Raw genomic sequence first — 15,646 nt, forward strand, 5'->3', positions numbered from 1 at the left:
TTCGCATTACGAGCAGCGATTGCTCTACACGACATGCATATGACAAACTAAAGCTATGCTCATATATGCCACTAACACGGAAATCGGACTCCTTATTTTTTTGTTTTCCTTAAGAGCATTCTTTTTTCTCGTATGCATGGCATCCCTGCAAGCCCCAGAAAGGTAACATGGTTCACGAAGGATTGACGGCATCACCTGTTTGTCAAATGCGTTTAACTTCTGTCAAGGTCATCTAGAGCAGCAATCTGCAGAATGTTTTAATTTGACGTGTGTACCGAGCATAGGCGTAGCTCTGGGCACTTCACAACAATGTGTTACTTGGAAAACAGGTAATGGGGTGCATGTTACACCTGGGCAGTCATACATTACAATTAAACAGCAGGTCCGCACTTAGGTGTGAGGTGAGGGTTTGGCCAAGGGGGGTGAGATTGGAGTGTGATTGTGGCAATCCTTGGTGCATGAAGAACGTGCTCCATTAAGAGGAGGGTCTTGTCCATATTTTCATCACCTGGCACGTTTATTCTTCCATTCAAACAGAGCCTGACGACTTTTCAGATTTGGATTCAATTTATTTGCATATAGACTAATTTGCACCAAATGTTAAGGACATGGGATTCACTTTGTTAACTGGGATTGGATTAAGTTAGTAAACTAATATGTATTAGTATTAGTTCAATGCAATTCAGTCAATTGAAATATCATCCTGAAATAATATGCAATTTAAAGCATACTCTGCATTTCTGAACTCTGTATTTCCCATTTGGCGCAAGCCGGTTGCTTTGGCAACATATTGTCTTGCATACGTTTGTATTTCTGCATTTATGCATTTCTGTAAAACGCCCGCACTAAAACTCACACTACAACTACATGTAAAACTAAATGTGCATGCTAAATTAATAAGCCCCTGAAATTCAAAGAGCCTTTATCCCAGCAAGTCCTACAATCCCTCCATTTTTTACTGCTGGCATACACTGTCATGAACCGTAGCCTATGTCCTTTCTGGACTTCGTGGTCCCTGACCCATAGGGGACTGAATGCAGTAATCCTTCCAACATGGCCGCCTGATACGGAACGCTGCTTGCCAGTCCTTGCACTCCACGCTCTGCCGTCTGCTAAACAGACACGCCCCCGTGGCTCGGCGCATTTCAACCCTACCGCTTGCTGTAGTTGGACGTGTGTTGCCGGAGTTCCCTCTGGGCTTCTGAATCCTGTTTCCCAGTTCCTTGAATCCCCCTTCCTTCCTTTCCTCAAAACTTACCTTCGAACTTCCTGAATTTTTGCCTGCGCTTGGGTCACGGCATTCCGTGTCTCCGAGCTCGGACATTGTTCCTTCCTGGTCTCCGTCCTGGACATCTGAACGTATCCTGGAGTTGGATTGTCATTCTCACGCTGGAATCGAAGACCAGCACACGGGTTTATACAAATCCCGGACCGTGCGAAAGAAGTCACCAAAGAAGGTCTCAAGCAAACAACAAAAACAGGTGAAAAGGGGAGAGACTTGTGACAGATTGAGACGCTTAAAAAACGATACAGACACAGAGATGGAAGCCGCGGTTGAAGACCTCATGCGAGGCATGCAGGAACTAACCACAGAAGTCCAGAACCTTAAGGCTGAGAATGCTGCATTAAAGCAGCTAGTCTTGTTACGTGACTCTGCAACTAAGGAAAGCATGTTATTGGGAGGAGTAGTGGACACATTTGATGGTTCTTCAAAGACCCTCCGTGCCTTCTTTGATTCATGTTTGGTACACTTCACCTTCAAGCCCGACTACCTTTCCACTCCTAGAGCAAAGGTGGGGTTCATGATCTCACACCTCACTGGTAACGCCTTGACCTGGGCAACCCCACTAGTCAATTCGGACAACGCCCTCCTGGATAATTATGATGGGTTCGTGGAAGCCCTAAAAGCCATGTTTGATCGCCCAGAGCAGGTTTACAGCGCTCAAGAACGTTTACTTGAATTCCAACAAGGATCCCAGGATATGCTTACCTATGTGACCCGCTTTAAACAACTTGTGAAGGAAGCTGATTGGTCTCTAGAAACCAGCTTCACCCTCTTCCGAAGAGGCCTGAATGAAGAAATAAAGGACGAGTTAGCCAGGGTAGCTCGCCCAAACTCCTTCCAGGCTCTTATGGACCTTTCCTTGCAAATTGACTTTCGAATCCAGGAAAGAAAGGCGGGAAAAAAGAAGTCTAAGTCAACCTTCCAAAAGGCTGCCACAGACCACCCATCCAGACCAGAGCCCACAACTTCTCCAACCTCGGATCCAGAACTCATGCAACTGGGGGCCTTCCGTGGACCCATTACCCCACAAGAAAGAATGCGCCGGATTCACACTGGTCTATGCATGTATTGCGCCTCCGATAAACATCTCGTGAGCGAGTGCCCTATTGCTCCTCCATGGCGTTCGGGAAACGCCAGCTCCCGATCCTAGATGGGGCACAGTTTCGGGAGAGAGATGTCTGCTGCACATCAATTCCTTCCTTGAACTCTCCGGGACAAAATAATCTTGTGATTCTACAGGCATTCCTATCGCCTTCCAAGAAAGAATCTTACCCCATCCTGGCATTAGTGGATTGCGGAGCCATGGGCATATTCATAGATCATGATTGGGTCACTACTCACAACATTCCACATGAAACTCGAGAGACAAAGCAACCTGTAGAAGCTATTGATGGGAGACCCCTGTCTTCGGGACCCATAACCCTTCAAACTAAAGACATCCTACTTTCCATAAACCACCATCAAGAGAGGATTAAATTTGACATTATAAGATCAGCCAACTATCCAATGGTTCTAGGCATGACCTGGTTACAGAAGCATAACCCCTACATCAATTGGTCAGCAGGCTCCTTGTTTCTTGGTTCTGAACATTTTATGTCCCACTGCTGATCCCTAAACACCTTACCAAGGTCCTCTGAAGACTCTCAAGAAACTCAGCAAATTCCAGTCACTGTTTCTAACATCATCTGGATTCCCAGGGCCTATCAGGCTTACACAGATGTATTCTCGACAGCCATTGTTTAAGCTCTTCCACCACACAGACCTGAGGATTGTGCCATCGATACTGAACCTTCAACAGTAATCCCTTTCGGGAGAATGTTTATTTTGTCAAAACCCGAAAAAAGGGCCCTCCGGGAATACCTGAATACCAACTTGGAAAATGGAACTATACGACCATCCAAGTCCCCGGCGGGTGCTTCTCTATTTTTCGTCCCCAAGAAGGTTTCCAAGGAGCTTAGGCCAGGCCTAGATTACCGTGGCCTTAACCAGTGTACTCTCAAGGATTGTTGCCCGTTGCCTCTCATCTCGGACATCCTGGAAGCAGTCAGAGGTGCAGTCGTCTTCACAAAATTAGATCTCAGGGGTGCCTATCATCTTATTCGTATAAAGGAATGTGACAAATGGAAAACAGCCTTTAAAACACCCTTTGGCCACTTTGAATACTTGGTTATGCCCTTTGGACTTGCTAATGCCCCAGCAATCTTCCAATGTTTTATGGATACTGATATACTCCAAGGACCACCTGAAACATGAAGAGCACGTAAAGACAGTCTTACAACGTCTACGTGAACATAAGCTCCTGGCTAAACCCGAGAAGTGTCTTTTCCATGTATCAGATTGTGCATCCTATTGTTACATTGTTAAGGAAAGATACCCCCTTTTGGTGGACCTCAGCCCAAGATTCGGCATTTCTGCGGTTGAAGTCGGAGTTCACACAAGCTCCCATCCTAGCTCAACCCGACATTGATCGACCTTTTCTTGTCGAAACTGATGCCTCCAACTACGCCATTGGGCCAGTTCTGAAACAGGAACTTGGCGACAAGTAAGAGCACCCCATCGCCTATCTCTCTCGCACCTTGACCCCCAGTGAAACTCATTATTCCGTCCTGGAAAAGGAATTGCTAGCCATCCGTCAAGCCTTCACTGATTGGGGTCATCTTCTTTTGGGAGCCAAAGACCCGACACAAGTCCGCACAGGCCATCGGAATCTTCAAGTCCTGCAATCCCTAGAATGATGAAACAGTTGTCAAGCCCGTTGGGCCTTCTTTTTTGCCCAATACCAATTTCAAATCCATCATGTCCCTGGAAAACATAACATTATAGCCGATGCCTTATCCAAATGTCCTGATTATGAACCCCTTGAAGATTGGACCTTTCATAAGATGTTTCCCCACACAATATTTGTTGCCCAAGCAATTACCCTCCTGGAGGATATTCAAATTCAAACCCAGTCCTCTGAACCTTGGAAGGTGTTTAAGAGAAACAATCGATGGAATCTCAAAACAAAGGATGGATACCTGTTCAAGGACAATCGCTTGGTCATTCCCACTTCTTCACTGAGACAAAAGATCACAAGCCTATGCCATTACACTTTCCATTCAGGACATCGGGGCATCACCAACACTCGCCATCTAATACAAAGACAGTTTTGGTGGCCAAAGATGAAGGATGATATCAAGATCCATATCCAGACATGTGCAGTCTGAAATCAGAACAAACATGATAACAAAAGAACAGCAGGTCTCCTGCTCCAACCAGCAATACCAACAAGACCCTGGGAAATCATTGCCATGGATTTTATCGTGGAACTACCCTCTTCCAGGGGCTATGCAACTATAATGGTTACCATTGATTTGTTCACTCATATGGCTCATTTTACACCTTTATACAAACTGCCATCCTCATCTACACTTGCTGGAATTTTCCTGGAACACATATTCCGGCTTCATGGGCTACCTTCCAAGATCATTTCTGACTGAGGACCCCAGTACATTACCCAGTTCTGGAAACAGTTATGTGGTATACTGGGAATCCAACGTGCCTTGTCTTCAGGTTATCACCCACAGACCAATGGAGCCACTGAACGAGTAAACCAAACCCTGGAACAGTATCTTCGTTGCTTTGCCACCAAGGTCCAGGATGATTGGTAACTCTTAATACCTGTGGCCAAATTCGCATACAACAATTCGGATCATTCAGCTATCAAAACCAGTTGTTTCTTCTGTAGTCAAGGATTTCATCCTTCAGTCCTACCGTCCATTCTTCCACACCGTACCCCAGTTCCTGTGGTTGATTCCTGGATTGAAACACTAATTAATGTGCACAAAGAAGCAAAGGAACACCTAGAAAAGGCCCAAAGAGACGATAAACATTATGTTGACTCCAAAGGAAGACATGGGCCTTCCTATTCAGTAGGCAATAAAGTCTGGTTATCCTCGAAACTCCTTCCCCGTCACCTACGACCAAATAAATTGGCTCCCAGGTATTACAGGCCCTTTTCTATAAAAGAAATCGTCAATCCAGTGGCCTTTCGACTCCAACTACCAGAATCATGGAAAATGATCCATCCAGTCTTCCACACTTCTCTGTTAAAACCATATGTTCAGCCCTCTCGAACTGCTCCAAGATCTACCCCAGTGATTGTCAATGACCAACTCGAATATGAGGTCTCCAGAATCTGTGACTCTAGGTACCGACGTGGTCAATTACAATAATTGGTTGAGTGGAAAGGTTATCCTCCCAGTGAGCGTACTTGGGATCGCGTGTCAAACATGAATGCCCCCAGGCAGATTCAAAGATACCATCTTATCCATCCAGGCAAACCCAGAGGACCTGGGCTTCAGAGGAGGCATACTGTCATGAACCGTCGCCTATGTCCTTTCTGTACTTCGTGGTCCCTGGCCCATAGGGGATTGAATGCAGTAATCATTCCAACATGGCCGCATGATACGGAACGCTGCTTGGCAGTCCTTGCGCTCCATGCTCTGCCTTCTACTAAACAGACACACCCCCGTGGCTCTGCGCGTCTCAACACTACCGCTTGCTGTAGTTGGACGTGTGTTGCCGGAGTTCGCTCAGGGCTTTCTTCTGAATCCTCTTTCCCGGTTCCTTCCTTCCTTTCCTCAAAACCTACCTTCGAACTTCCTGGATTTTCGCCCGTGCTCGGACATTGTTCATTCCTGGTCTCCATCCTGGACATCTGAACATATCCTGGAGTTGGATTGTCATCCTCACGCTGGTATCGGAAGACCAGTACACAGGTTTATACAAATCCCAGACCGTGCGAAAGAAGTCATCTTCTATGAGTAGGGTTCTCTGAGTTCTATGAGTAGGTGATGCAGGTTGAAACTGTGCACAGTTCAACATCTTGGGACATATGGGGCCAATAAGCATGATCTTTGAAAAAGTCCAAAGGTTTTTTTAAACCTCTGTGTCATGCAGTTATGGCATCATGGGCATGATGTAACATCAGTCCCCGAAATGACAAGGCCATTGCCCATTGTATTTGGCCTGTCACAGATTTTCTAACCATCAGTCTGTCCTGTAACACAATTCTCTTTTTGTTTTTTAGTAACACTCTCAACTCCTCCTTCCCTTTGCAGTCCTCATCAGTCAGAGGATTTTGTTCTGTATCTAACAAATGGTTATAAAATAGGCTGAAAATCAGGTCTTCCTTCTGCGTTTTGATCAGGTCCTGATCTGGAGTATCAAAGCTCCACTGTGCCGCAGGCTGCTCAACGGCTTTTGGGGTTTTTGAGAGTGTTATTGCATTTACCTGTATTTCACCAAGCAGGTGTTCAATAAGAAATAACTCCCCCATTACCGCTCCAAATTTGGCCTACTGATCTGCCTTGTCATTTCCTTCTTTGTCCTCACCTGACATTTTCAAATGCCCACGTATTTTCCTCCAATGTATTACCAACTAATTTTCTGACACAAGTTTGTCTATAGCTTGAATCGTCTTGCCATGTTTAAGTGTTTTTTTGTTATAGGTGAGCATGCCTTTTACCTTCCAGCCAGGTAAATATTCTACAAAGCTATTCCGGCATAATCAGAATCGGTTACTAGAACTATCTCTTTGAGTTTGTTTTCTACTGCTGTAGAGACTTCTTTATAAACAGCGGCCAGCCATGCTACTTGACTACTTCTAGGACCTATCCTCATTGTTACCCTTGGAATGTTGTCAGCTTTAATCCATATATTTCCTATTCCTGCTATGAGCTCTTTTTCTGCATTATTTTGTACATGGAATGTGCATCCATCTACATACACAATTGGTAGATCCTTACATATCTGTTCACTGAATGCTTTGTGTGGGGATTGCTCAAATTCATCCAAACTTGTTTCTATCTCTATATTATCAGGGGCACACTTGGCTGCACAAATCATGAGTCTGAGTTCACTTCTACCGGAAACCCCTGAAGTACTAATGTCCAGGAAGTAATTTCTAACCATGCCCAATTCCCTGATCTGATTCTCTTACTTTGCAGAAAATGCAGAGGTTGGTGATTTGTTTCAGTAATTACCCTCACCCCTTGAATTATGGGACATAAATGTTGCAATGCCCAGACAGTGGTCAGAAGTGCTTTTTCACACTCACTGAACTTAGCCTCTACCTATAACAACGCTTTACTAGCATATGCAATAATTTTGTTATTCACATCAGATTTTTGATATAAAACAGCTGACATGCATTGATCAGTACATTGTATGTCTGCGAAGAAATCCTGGTTCTTTACTGGATATGCCAAACATGGTGCCTTCATTAGAGACTCTTTTAACCTGGACACTTCCTCACTTTGTTCTGTTTATTAATTCCAGGGTACACCTGCTTCAGTAATCTTGTTAAAGGTTGTGTCATCTCTGCATAATTCTCAATACATTTCCTGTTGTAACCTGTCATACCTAATAATCTCTGTATCCCTTTCAGATTAGTGGGATCTTTTAGTTTATGTATTGCCTCCAATTTCTTCTTTTGCAGGTTTAACCCATTCTCGGTCACTTCATGACCTAGGAAGTTCGCCTTCTTTTTACACCTCTGTGCTTTCTGTAAAGATACTTTTGCCCCAGCCTTCTGTTGTTCATTTTTAATTGCCACATCATCGACGTAAACTATTGTCCCCCTTCAGCTGCATCCGGGAGCACCTTGATCAGGAATATCCCAAACTCACTCCCACTATTGACATGCCCAAAAGGTGTCTGGTACCATGCATATTGTTATTTGTCAAAAGAAAACGCAAACATATTTTGAATATCTGCAGCCAGTGATACACACCAGTATCCAGCTGTAAGGTCTAATGTGGTTAATACCTTTATGATATGTTATGATATGGCATTTATAACACGCCTATACACAAGTGTTTCAAGGTGCAACGAGGCAAGGGGGGAACAGAGGGAAGACAGAGACAACAATCCTACTAGGCCAGGTGGCATTGAGATCACGCAAGTGCAGGGAGGGGGAAGGGGAAAAGTGCACAGGGAAAGGGAAGGGGCAGTGCAGTATAAAGGAAAACAGTAAAATAAATAAGACACTAAATAAGAGTGCCGCCTGATGGTGGCAAGAGCAAGGGTAAATGCAGACATCAGGTGTCAAGTGCTGCTAGGGGCAGTAGGGATACAGAAACAGTCCCCGAGAGCAAGAGTTGCCAAGGGGGGCATTGCAGGTGGGCAACTGGCAGGGGCCCTGGGCCCGAGATCAGAGGGGAGCCAGGTAAACCAGTGCAATTTCAGATTTAGCTCAGAGATCAGCAGGGAGAGGAGGAGAGAAAGAAGAAGCAAAGAGGAAGGTCTTGAGGTGCTTCCGGAACCGGAGATGGTTCTCCTCATGTTTCAGAGAGGGAGGGAGGCTTTTTCAGAGGGAGGCCCCAGCAGAAGAAAGAGATCTACCACCAACTCGCTGCTTGGAGAAGTGACTGACACTGCGGGAGTTGGAGGCGGATGAGCTAAGAGCTTAAGAAGGAAGATATTTAGGAAGAGAGAGTTGAAGATATTGAGGTCCCAGGCCCCTGAAGACCATGTGGACAATGCAGAGGGTTTTGAACTTAATCCTCACTGCCACTGGGAGCCAGTGCAGAGATATCAGTCGTGGAGAGGTACGATACCTGGGTTTGAGGCCAAGGACAAGTCTCGCAGTCCTGTTTTGGATGAGTTGCAGAGGGCAGAGAGTAGAGGCAGGCAGATTTAGAAAGATGCTATTGCAGTAGTCAGCCTAGAGAGAACCAGAGCTCTGGAGACAGTGAGCTTCTGGGGTAAGAAGCGGAAAGGGAGAATACCTCTGAGGAGGTGCAGCTGGTAGTGTGACTTCTTAGAGACGTCAGAGGTGTTAGGAGAGAAGGAAAGTGTGGATTTGAAGATAACCCCAAGATTGTTAGCCTCATAAGTGGGAACAGGAAGAGGGCCAAGAGAGGCGGGCCAGAGAGTGACCAGGAAGGAGGGGGCAGGTGTGCTGATGAGGAAAATCTCAGTCTTACTTTAACCTGTGAACCCTGATCAGTATGATTGGTTATTTATAACACCCTTAATACCCAGAGGTTTCTAAGTGTGGACCCGGGGATCGAACCTGTGTGTCTCCATGTCATCTTGCTTCCAAGGCGAGCACGTTGCCGCTGAGCTATCCTCCCGAGACAAAAATGGAAGGGGCCACCTTGAAACAGGTACCTTTTTATTTAGTTCTTGCAGATCTGTACACACACGCCATTCGCCATTAGGTTTTAACATACCTAATATAGGGGTATTTGATGTGCTATGAATTTCCAAATATGCCAGAGGTAACCTATACTGTCGCATAAATACTGGTTCCCTACCATGTCCTTCTGGTAATGTGGCAACATGCAAATCTGTTAACCCACAATCATTTGCATTTGCAAAAACCTGTTTGAACTCCATACATTCTTTTCTCAATTGGTCTTTTTCTTCCTCATTTGTGTGAGCATCTGCGGCCTGAATTTACTCTTATACCATTTAGAGAACTCTGGGAAGTCCTCTAATGGAGGAACCTCTGTACTTTCCTTAACTGCGTAGTTGTTTCTCTTTGGAGATTCGACACACTTAAACATTTTGGAACATTGACCTCCTTTTCAATATGCTGTTTTACACTTTCAGATTCACCTAATTCGAATAGAATACAATCATCTTGATGACCGCACACTATTTCACTCGACTCATAAGCATACACAGACTGAACTTTAAAGATTCCTTTAGGCTTAGAATCCAATAATTCTGGCAACTCACCCTGTGCAGTCACATAGCTTTCAGGGATGTTTCCAATCACTGCATTACTGAAATATGCAGTGTAATAAGATTTCTGAATTGACATTCCTATTGCTGGATTTTCTTCTAAATGAATGTCTTGGCGCCCTTTATTGTCCACCAGAATTTGAATGGATCCATCCCCAATATCTATCAGTGGTGCATATTCACATTCTAGCCCTTGCTGCCTTCATTTAGGCACACAAATGCGTCAGAATCCCGTATTTGTTGTCTCTTTCTGTTCTTTAGCGCCATTGTAAGTTGTCTAGTGAGTGCAGGAACGACAACATAATTTTTCACCTGCAGTTCAACTGCATATGGTACCATCAGTGTACAATGATAAGCTTGTCTTTTGTCTTCAAATTCAGGTGCGGCCAAACCTAACCTGGACCAAACCTTTTGATTTAGATAGTCTAACACCATACACATTCTGTGCAAAATGTAATTTCCCAAATACTATTTGTTTTGTGTCCCGCTCACAATCCACACATTGTGATGGATACTCGTAGGACCAATTGTAATCTTTAAAGGCATGGTCTAGTAAAAAATGTTATTGTCCCTACGGGTCGGCCATGTTTTGTTTAAGCCTAAGTGGCTTGATTTTAGAAAACTTTCCTATGGACCTTACCCGAGTTTTCGTCCATTAAATGCACGCGAAAACAAGGACCAGGGAGCCGCCATTTTCTGATAATCCTATCTTTTCCCCGATTGCCCTGGCTGACCTCCTTTTGCGCACTAAATCAATTCCCCCGCCCCTGAGCCTGTCATCAGCAGACTCGTACCACCCATTTCCCAACGCCAAAGCACGTCTTGTGTCAACATTCGCTGCGCTTCAGCTAATGACGTGTCGCCATGGAAATGGCAGGACGCCTCTTTCCTCAATAAGTATAAACAGACCGTTTCACAACACACAGCAGCAGATTTTCGATTCCATTCCTCTCTCTGTGTTACTTTGAGTATTCTGTGACTCGTTTCAGTGCTCTGGTCAGCTACCTTCGCCGCTTGTAGCCCGTGTGAACAGATACCAGTACCACCGCTATAAATTATTTTAGTTTGTTTAACACACAATGGCTACAATAATGCCCTACATGTACGAGCCCGAGTATACCGAGGAGGAACTACTGGAAAGGGAAGCACGCGAAAACGATGGGGATTCGGACGGCAGTTGGCAGGACGAATAAACAGATGAATAGCATTGGCCTAGTCGAATGGACAGCGTCTCCACCTGGTGCACATGCAATCGGTGCGAGCTAATGCCAACTGAGGACGAGAACTGCTGCTGCCGAGAAAACTCGGGATGCCTGGCCTACATTTCGGAAAGCGAGCCACGACCGCAATGCATCACCGAGCTGCCAGACTTCAGGGCAGCCTGCAACACACGGGCCGTGTTGAGAATAATGATGGTGCTTATGCACGAACTTCGAGCAATTGTTCGTCCTCGTAATCCGAGTAACGAGTAAGTATACTCTGCTTGTCATGCCACTCCTATTTCATGTTCTTCTACTATATCCAAAATTACATCTACATATCATTGTAATGCATGTAAGTCGTTCAATAGTGTGCATTGTCTAGATAGCATTTGTCCGTGTAAAATGCCATTAGTTACAAGAATTGTCATTGACAACAAACGTTTATTAAACTTATCTTGGTCATTTAAAAACAGTTTGTTTCATTCCTTTTCACAGGTGGTACAGGCTGGTGGCCTATCATTCCTTTACATGGTGGCTTCACGGGAGGCTTGGACACCGCGTTCGAAGAGTGATACCCGCCTGTGCCGTTCGTGCCATTAGAGAAACGTTCCCGAGTGACAGCGGTCAGTACAGGGGATTTTCTCTCGCTGTGCTGCAACCTGACATGTATAATCTTTAAAGTCTTGTATTTTTGTGTCATGAAGATAAGATACAAAATAAAACACCACCTATATTTTAACAACGGTTGTCTCGATTTTTTAAATGAATCAAGTGTGTCTCCATTCAAGGATGGACGTCAGACATCTGTGCTCTGAATGGGTGAAGGTCTGGTCACTGTGAAGCAGGGTGGTCACTATCTATCTAAGCTAACATAACATATTCTCGATAATGCATGCACTAAATAACACTTGTTCAAAGTCTTTCAGTAGGTTATGTCTCTATAAAAGTCACACATATATCTATACTAACAATTACCATTGGATTATACAGGCCTTAGGGTCTTGACCACTATAATACACCGGTTGAAGTGTGGGTCTGTGCTCACAAGAATCTCCGGTATGTGGCATTTGTTATTGATAAGCAACGATATACTATCATTGATATAAAGGCGATATACTGTATATTGATATAAAGGCGGTTCGCGCCGGTGGATGCGCGCTGGCATGGGGGGCTGTCAGGGGCGCGAAAGGCCAAGGTGCCAAACTACATGTACACTTCAAAAGGTGTCCCACGCCAAGGGGCCATTGTTCACATGGTCTCCTCAGACCCCGTGTCTCCAGGCAGGCCTCCCCTGAGGCAGGCCACCCCCCTGCAATCCACATAAGTGTGTCTCCATTCTGCAGTCTTCCTGTGCCTTATCTGCACACCCCAGGCCCATCCATCCCACCCCCCTGTATCAAAGGCGGTTCGCGCCGGTGGATGTGCGCTGGCATGGGGGGCTGTCAGGGGCGCAAAAGGCAAAGGTGCCAAACTACATGTACACTTCAAAAGGTGTCCCACGCCAAGGGGCCATTGTTCACATGGTCTCCTCAGACCCTGTGTCTCCAGGCAGGCCTCCCCTGAGGCAGGCCGCCCCCCTGCAATCCACATAAGTGTGTCTCCATTCAGCAGTCTTCCTGTGCCTTATCTGCACGCCCCAGGCCCATCCATCCCACCCCCCTGTATCAAAGGCGGTTCGCGCTGGTGGATGCGCGCTGGCATGGGGGGCTGTGACGGGCGCAAACGGCCAAGGTGCCAAACTACATGTACACTTCAAAAGGTGTCCCACGCCCAGGGGCCATCGGTCACATGGCCTCCTCAGACCCTGTGTCTCCAGCCAGGCCTCCCCTTGAAGCAGGTCGCCCCCCTAAAACCACGACATACATACGTCATTCATTCACAAACACACCCCTGTTTCTAATACTTTATAAACCACTTGATATGTCTCATGAGAATATCTTTGTGCTTTGCAAGTCAACTCCTGAACGTGTTACCTGGCAACCACTGAGATCTACGCTAATCTGCTCGTCGTCGTGCTATCCGTGAACTTCTGTGACCGCTTAGAGCAAACCCATCAGTGTGCTACCCGTGGCCACCCACCTATTCTCCTGCAACATACTGCTCTGCTTGCTGAATCCAACTGTTTGTTGGTCAAGGTAAGGCCATGTATCCTAGTCATATTTCGCAGATTTTTAAATTTCTATCTATTTACGAGTTGAGTACACAATAGTGCTAGGTTCATTGGTCTCATTGCTATTGACTTGAGTTTCCATTGCTATGCTATCAATAGATCTATTTATTTTCATCTGTGTCTATTGTCATCGAATTTCACCCTTCGGGGGTCCAGTCTATAATGTAAGCATGTTTCCTTCTCGTGCAATACAGAACATCCAAGGGATGAGTCACATGTTCAGTTTTTAGTCACATCATTTATACATTTCTGCAACTTATGCAAATACTAAGCCGCACATAATGAACTGGTATAGTTCCTGCGACCAAAACAAACCTTGCATTGATCATTGTATGAATCATTTACTTTTGTATCAAATCTTTATTCTTGAAGATTGTATAATAATGTCGATATTTACTTTTCAGATTTATCAACAATGCCTGCCTGTTCGATTAGCGGTTGCCCTTCGAAGACCCATGCGAAATCTGAAGGCACTACAATGCATGTATTCCCGAAAACTGTTGATCGAATAAGAGAATGGTTCAGACATTGCGGATATCCACTGGATGAGCTGGAAAGTAGAGTCCAACAAGTCTTACAGGACAAGAGGGGTGATCGATACCGCATCTGCAGCCGGCACTTTTCCTTGGACATGTACACAACTTCTTGGGTAACAAAGAAGAATAAACGGCGAACGACACGGAAATTGTGCGAAAACGCTATTCCCACTCTATTCGTCCACATTCCGCCACCGGTGAGTCAAGTGTCCGGATTTAGCTTTAGGCCTTGCGGTAGTGTGTAGGTAGCCGAATGGATTAATTGATATTGTAGGTGTTCTATCCCTTGTAATAATTTCGATATTGATATGAGTGTATAGTTTTTTGAATAATGACATTTATCAATATATTCTTTTTCGATTTCATAACCCACAAACGCAATGTATATATATATGGGGACAGGGAACTGTGCTGTATTGAGCATTTTTCAAGTATTCTGTCGGCTTACATGGCTATTTTTAATATTGGCATTTTATTATCAATCATTAATTGACCTTTACAACTTCTTGACTATCCTTTCAATCTGAAGCAAGAACATTCTACATCCTTGACGTGGTTGCAGTTATCAACCACTTCTAGCGCGTATCAGGTAATCTTACTAGGCTAATCCGCTACATACTTGTTTTATGCATGTCAAGTAATAGTTTTATTGTATCGTGTAATTACTTTACCGAATGTTTGGTTACTGCTTTCCAATTGATACACACCTTAGTTATCGTCCACTGGTGTTTGTTTTCAGTTCTAATTAGTGTTATCCATACTAATGCAAGTACTGTCTTTCAGGGAGATGCTGAAGCGTCCGCCACATCTACAACATTTGTAGATGTTCTTCAACAGCAGGAGGTATGGATACTGACAGCTCCATCGAGCGTCATCATCAGAGCTGGAATACTTGTTGTTTGATTATTCTACACAATGTTTCATTCGTGGTTAGCCGTTGATATGTACCTGTGCTGTCGACCCCAGGTGTGTGTTATGTTTTCACAATTGTAATCCTCACTAATGCAAGTACTATGTTTCAGGCAGTTGATGGAGCGTCAACCCCTGCACTTGATGCAGAGCCTGACATTCAAGTATACGAATCGGCGCAACAGCTTTCGGAAGTGCGCACTACATTTGCAACATCCATAGATATTCTTCAGCAGCACGAGGTATGGATAATGACAGCTCCATCATGCGTGATCATATAACGTGATTCCATTTGCTATACTTTCTTCCCTATTAACGCAAGTGCTGTGTTTCAGGGAGACGACGAAGCTTCCACCACAATCACAACATCTCATTTAGATGATGCAGATGTAAAGGAATCGTTGAAAAAAGTCGATGAAATGTGATCATATTTAGATGTTCCTTGATTCTTTTGGACAATGCGTCATTTGAGGTTATCTCTTTATATGTACCTGTGCGTTCGACCCCAAGTGTGTGTTATGTTTCCAATATTGAAAACCATACTAATCCAAGTACTGTGTTTCAGGGAGACGACGGAGCTTCCACCACAATCACAACATCTCATTTAGATGATGCAGATGTAAAGGAATCGTTGAAATAAATCGATGAAATTTGATCATATTTGGATTTTCCTTGATTCTTTTGGACAATGCATCATTTGTGGTTATCTCTTTATATGTACCTGTGCCGTCGACCCCAAGTGTGTGTTGTGTTTCCAATATTGAAAAGCATACTAATGCAGGTACTGTGTTGCAGGGAGATGCGGATG

The sequence above is a fragment of the Ambystoma mexicanum genome, chromosome 4p (genome assembly GCF_040938575.1).
Source record: "Ambystoma mexicanum isolate Mex_15411 chromosome 4p, UKY_AmexF1_1, whole genome shotgun sequence".
Lineage (NCBI taxonomy): Eukaryota > Metazoa > Chordata > Amphibia > Caudata > Ambystomatidae > Ambystoma > Ambystoma mexicanum.